Source organism: Anoplopoma fimbria, unplaced genomic scaffold (assembly GCF_027596085.1).
Source record: "Anoplopoma fimbria isolate UVic2021 breed Golden Eagle Sablefish unplaced genomic scaffold, Afim_UVic_2022 Un_contig_7048_pilon_pilon, whole genome shotgun sequence".
Classification (NCBI taxonomy): domain Eukaryota; kingdom Metazoa; phylum Chordata; class Actinopteri; order Perciformes; family Anoplopomatidae; genus Anoplopoma; species Anoplopoma fimbria.
Genome location: NW_026550617.1, coordinates 6,338 through 12,550, shown reverse-complemented (window position 1 = coordinate 12,550; position 6,213 = coordinate 6,338). Strand labels below are relative to the sequence as shown.

The following is a 6,213-nucleotide window of genomic DNA, read 5'->3' as shown; positions in this document are numbered from 1 at the left end:
GGAAACACCGCTGCACAAAATGCTTTTCCTCCCAGCTGCTGCTCTGTGCTGTCTGTGTTCAGGTGAGTGTTTCCAGCCAATCAGGAGCCAACAAGCTCCACCTCTAACAAACACTGTTCACTCACCTTCATCCACCTGTCTGTTTCTCTACAGCGCTGGTTGCCATGGCAGCAGAGCTGATCCAGGATGATTTAACATTGACCAGGAGAGTTGGTGGGAAAGTCTCCTTCAGCTGTCGAGACACTGACCAGTGTGGCAGTAATATTATGTATACTGGTACCAGAAGAGAGACTCAGAAACATTCACACTGATTCTTGATATTGATAAGAGTAATGGTGAAATAGATAAAGATTACAATCATCCTCAGAAAGATGATTTCTCAGCTGTGAATAAACAGAACGGCTATGAGTTGGAGATCAAGAACGTTAAACTCACTCATTCAGCCTCTTACTACTGCTCCTGTTTGGATATCTGGTCTCCACAGTGAGAAATGATTCCTGCAGCCTGAACAAAAACCAACAGATGAACAGATGTCAAACAGCGTCTGTGACAGGAAGAGAGCCGTAAACCACAGCTCAGGTTCACATGTTTCACCTCCATCTCAGCCACCAACCCTGTCTCCTAAAAATGACGTTCCCCTGAAACTAAAACGCATTCTCAATTGAACAGAAACGTAATATCTCACCGTAATATCCAGCTATTGTCTTTATATTTTTCTCTTATTGTTGTTTTCTGAGATGAGAGGTGCTTATAGGAAGCAATGTTTTGTGACAGCGTTTGTCTATAACATGTGATCACTAACAAACCTGCCCCCCGTTACTCATTTTAATTAATGCTTCATTTAATTACCGTATATGTTGTATCTCCTGCGTATAATGACAGCATTATGATGTGAGGAACTATTGGTGTTCACTGTAACAGTAGTATTGTTCACCAAAACGGTCTCCATACATACACGTCATTGGGGATTCCCAAGTGACGTCATACGTAATAGGGTCCATGGCCCCAGTGACGTCATACGTAATAGGGTCCATGGCCCCATCACCTATTTCAGCTATTACTCTAGAAATTGTCTTTTTCGTTGCTAGACTTCCTGTTTGCAAAGAGTGTTGTAGATAGGATCATAAAAATATATCTACAAACTATGTCTAATATCTACTACAGCCCAACTAGTAACTAAACTGCATCTAGATGATCTATTTGAAAAAAAAGGCAAGATGTTGGGTGTGTGCACAAAATCTTAATCAATTTAAAATAAATAAAGCTCGGTCTCATAGCCAAGTGGCTGAGGATCATGGGTAATGTAGTCTTCCTATCAGGACGGAATCTACTTTATTTCCATAATGTAATGACAAATGATTGAATCAGACGACTTTAACGTTAACCTCGCATATTGTGGAATCAAGGACAGTTTCAGAGAATAACTAACATAACTCTGAAGGCTTTGTTGTGAAGTAAACACAGGTGATGGGGGTTTCCCTACGTTGGTCTCTCACGGGGCCATGGACCCTATTACGTATGACGTCACTTGGGAATCCCCAATGACGTGTATGTATGGAGACATGTTTGGTGAACAATACTACTGTTACAGTGTAATTAAATGAATCATTAATTAAAATGAGTAACGGGGGGCAGGTTTGTTAGTGATCACATGTTATAGACAAACGCTGTCACAAAACATTGCTTCCTATAAGCACCTCTCATCTCAGAAAACAACAATAAGAGAAAAATATAAAGACAATAGCTGGATATTTCAAACACAAACGTAATCGGTGAGATATTACGTTTCTGTTCGGCATTCATTTCCCATGGCCACTGACTCACAATATTGACTTATCTGATACTGCTGTGGGGAATTTATGCTTTTATACAGAGCACCGACCTAACAATAGAACAATTAGGGCCTTATTCCAAAAAGAGATTGTTACTATTCCTTATATAATTCCATATTGGAACGGCTTAATAGAGAATGTGCCTTGGAGGCACATCCTCTATTAAGGAAGATATGAGAAACACTTCATGGAGCTGAAATATGACTCTGGTTCATTGTTTGGACTCCTTCACTCAGCAGACAGGTTTTTGTATCACTCTGTTTCACTGTGGGAGGATATCGCTACTTCATCTTTGGCTCTGGAACTAAACTGTATGTAACAGGTAAGAATAAACATTTATTTCTTCATTTGTTTTATTGAACAAATTTAAAATGTGTTTTTAATGAGTTCCTGCTGCTTCAGGCTTCACATGTTAGTGTTTTCATCATTAGTAGAGAATTCTTGCTGCCATGCAGCCGTTGTTACATAAAAAGGTTAAATCTCACCTCACAACTCAAGTTATTCTTTATTTCTGAAGGAGATTAAACTGATTTATTAAGAAAGATTTTGATCATGGAAATTTTAAAATTCTGCAGTATTTGTTCCTTTCAGTAGTTCAGCACAATCTTATGACAGAATATATAGAGTTTTCATTCTATATTAAAAATGATTAAATAAATCATAAAACATATATTTTAATTACTTTTAATATTATTAATACTATCATTAATAAATACAAATGTAAAAGGTAATATTGACCTTAATGCCAATTATATTTTATATGACAGTATATGGAATGTATGTATAATATTGTATGTAGTCATATATATATGATACAGCAGGATATATAATGACAAAAGTATGCTTTATATTTTTATATTAACACACTTTTAATATAAACAGTATTTGAGCCTTAACTTAATTTTAAATATATAACAGTGATTATAAAGATGATCTATGAACTTTCAGTATATATAGTTCAGATGCGTAACATGATATCAAATACATGATATAATATATAATATAAGTATATATTCATTAATATTATATATCATATGAATTAATATTATATTATGTTATTTTGTTTTAAATCTTTTTTCCCAGATTTTTATATTAACCTTGGGTGCATCCAAACATATCATATTAGTCGTGTATAAAAGTTAAAACTGACAAAATAGGAATTAGCAATTTGAATAAATCCTACTGTGGTAATAATATAGTATATTTATTGTAATGATGTTAAAATAAAGACAAATATGCAGTTCATAATAATATGTTTGTTACCTCTAAAATAAAATAAACTTTCCTTTAGTGTGAACGTGAATTAGTTTCCCCATGATGATAAATAAGGTTTTATCTTGTTTTAGCAGTTCTTAACGCATTTAACATATCTGATTAATCATTGTAGTTGGGTACAAAAGTAAAGATTGCAACAAGAAAATACAACAATTAGTTATGTTTTTATAGGTTTATATTTTATTTTATTTTATTTAAATTTCCTCTGAGTGATCTTAACATTCCTTATATTTCATTTTATAGCTAAAGATTTTATTCTAATTTTACATATCGGAACATATTAATTATAATTGTGTATAAAAGTTGATATTGTTATGAAAATGTTAAAAACACCATTCATGTATTTGAGTGACATATGTAGTAAATATATCATCTTTTATATATTGCCTAAACCAACTATTAAATCAAGATGAATACCATAATTATATAATAATTTTGAATTGTATTATATTGTATTGTATTATATTGTATTATATTGTATTATATTTTTATTGTATTATATTATATTATATTTATTATTATATTATATTATGTTGTTTGTATTATATTATATAAAAATATATTATATTATATTATATTATATTATATTATATTATATTTATAATAATTGTTGTTAAATGACAGTGAATGGAGGTGAATACAGTCTCCTGTATGTAGTGAATATATATTATATTATATTATATTATTTATATTATATTATATTATATTATATTATATTATATTATTTTATATTATATTATATTATATTATATTTATTTTATTTCGTAATAATTGGTGTTAAATGACAGTGAATGGAGGTGAATACAGTCTCCTGTATGTAGTGAACTCTGTCTGTATTGATGATCAGTGTAGTGATCAGAGTCCATGTAGTCTCCAGGATCAGACTGAATGCAGTGCAGCGCTGTAAGCTGCTGCTGACTGTGTGAATGTGTGTCTGTGCTGCTTGTTGCTGCTGTCACACTTCAGATGAGCAGGTAGTGAAGCCCGTGGTGAGCGTGTACCCAGCAGCATCCAGAGCCCACCTGGAGGGGAAGAGCTCCCTGCTGTGTCTGGCCTCAGCCATGTTTCCTCCTCTGGTCCAGTTCTCCTGGAAAAGAGGAAAGGAGAACGGTCCTCTGGAGGAGCTGCCCCCTGCTGAGAGAGAGCAGCTGGAGCTCAGAGAGTCGGGACGCACCGCCGCCATCTTGCTGATCCATCAGCAGGAGAACAGCAGGTATAGATACCACTGCTACGTCCATCACGAGGGGGGCACAGTGGAGGCAACACTTCCACCAACAGCTACACCATCAGCTACACCGTCAACTCCATCACCACCTCCACCAACAGCTACACCATCAGCTACACCCTCAACTCCATCACCACCTCCTCCATCAGCTCCTCCATCACCTCCTCCAGCAGCTTCTGTCCCGTCTCAGTACCAAGTGAAGCTGCTCTGCCTGCTGTACACGGTGCTGATAGTGAAGAGTCTGGTGTACTGCTGTGGACTCTCTCTGCTGATGATCCTCACAAACAAGGGACCGTCCACCAACTGCACACATGCTGACTGACTGATTTCTGCTTTTTCTCACCATAGAATCCCAGCAATTCTTCTCTTTTATCACTTTCATCAGTATGCACAATATCTGTTATGACGTGATGATTATATAATTTGGTGTTTAGATACATAATTCTAAAGGTATAAATATATACATACACCTTTGCGTTTGCTAAATTGATTTGCAGTGCTATTTTTTGCTAGCTTATTTCCACTTTTAATTGGCTTGTATGACAGTGGAATGTTAATTATAATCATTAGCTGTCTGGTACATATTCTATTGTTTACAGTCTTTTTCTGTTCTTGTGTTTCTTTTTAATACATTATTCAGAGTGCGGCTGTTTGTCAGTTTAACATTCTTAATAAACTGAAAAACCACAGTGTTTTATGAACATTCTTTTTTTATTGATATCAGTTTGACTTCATAGCAAATAATCAGATTCAGAATCAACTCGATTGACTGTTTGTTAACAGATACAAGTAATCCGTCTGTGGTTGTAAGTAGCTCTGAATATACTTTCACGCAGCACCAAGAACAAATGTAAAGGAAGGTATGAATATAAGCACACAGCTAAACAAGGACAAGAAAGCTAAACAAAGAGAAGCAGATATAAACACACAGCTATTATAAACACGTCAGTAGGTTTGGCTGATCCACCAGGTTCAGTGCTGACCCCCTTTTATAGTTGTGTCAGTGTGGATGTAAAGCTCTACGCTGACGACACTGTTGTTAACACACATGAACAAACAGCAGAGCTGCTTTGAAGCAACAACTGATATAAAATGATGAAAGAGCGGCTTCATCAGTCGGGCTGAAGTCTGAATGTTGGTGAAATATTGACTCTGAATTATTACAGCTTCATCCGAATGAAATAAATAAAAGATATTACGTGAACTAACATTCATAAAACATTCATAGACAGGATAGCTAAACGCTTCATGAACATGATAACATGGACGCTCTAATTCTGCTTCAATAAGAGATACATGTGTTTATTTCACGGGGTGGAACAATAACCTTTATATTTCTGTAGTTTGCGTTTTGTCGATCTGATCAATGATAACAGGTGTGACAAATATTTTCTAAATACTGAAGTTGACATACTGAATATACCACAGTATTATGACAAGGATATATATATATATATATATATATATATATATATATATATATATATATATATATAATATATAATGTTATTATAATATTTAATGATTACCAAACATTATAATATTCAGTATGAACAGTATTATTGATTTGCGTTGGATAAGCTAATTAAACAATATTTAAAATTAATGGGAATAAATGAGAAAACAAACATATGTGTGCTTTATTTTTTTTAAATCTTATTTTTTACTCTTGAAAAATAAGCAGAAGTTTATTTTATGTACATTGGATGTTTAGGTTTTGAATATATAGCACTTGGTTGTTTGTTTTTGGTTTTATATTCACTTCATATGAAATAACTGGGATTTACCTTGGCAATTAAAATTGTATTTAATATCATAAAGAATAATAAAATATATATATACAATTATAATTTATGTGTTATGTCTGGCTCTTCGGTCTAC

The 6,213-nt window shown here is 33.9% G+C and overlaps 1 pseudogene; it reads left to right on the top strand.

Moving 5' to 3' along the window:
- On the top strand, nt 1–5,668 carry LOC129115124 (immunoglobulin lambda-1 light chain-like; annotated as a pseudogene).
- Nucleotides 5,669–6,213: the final 545 nt, after the last annotated feature.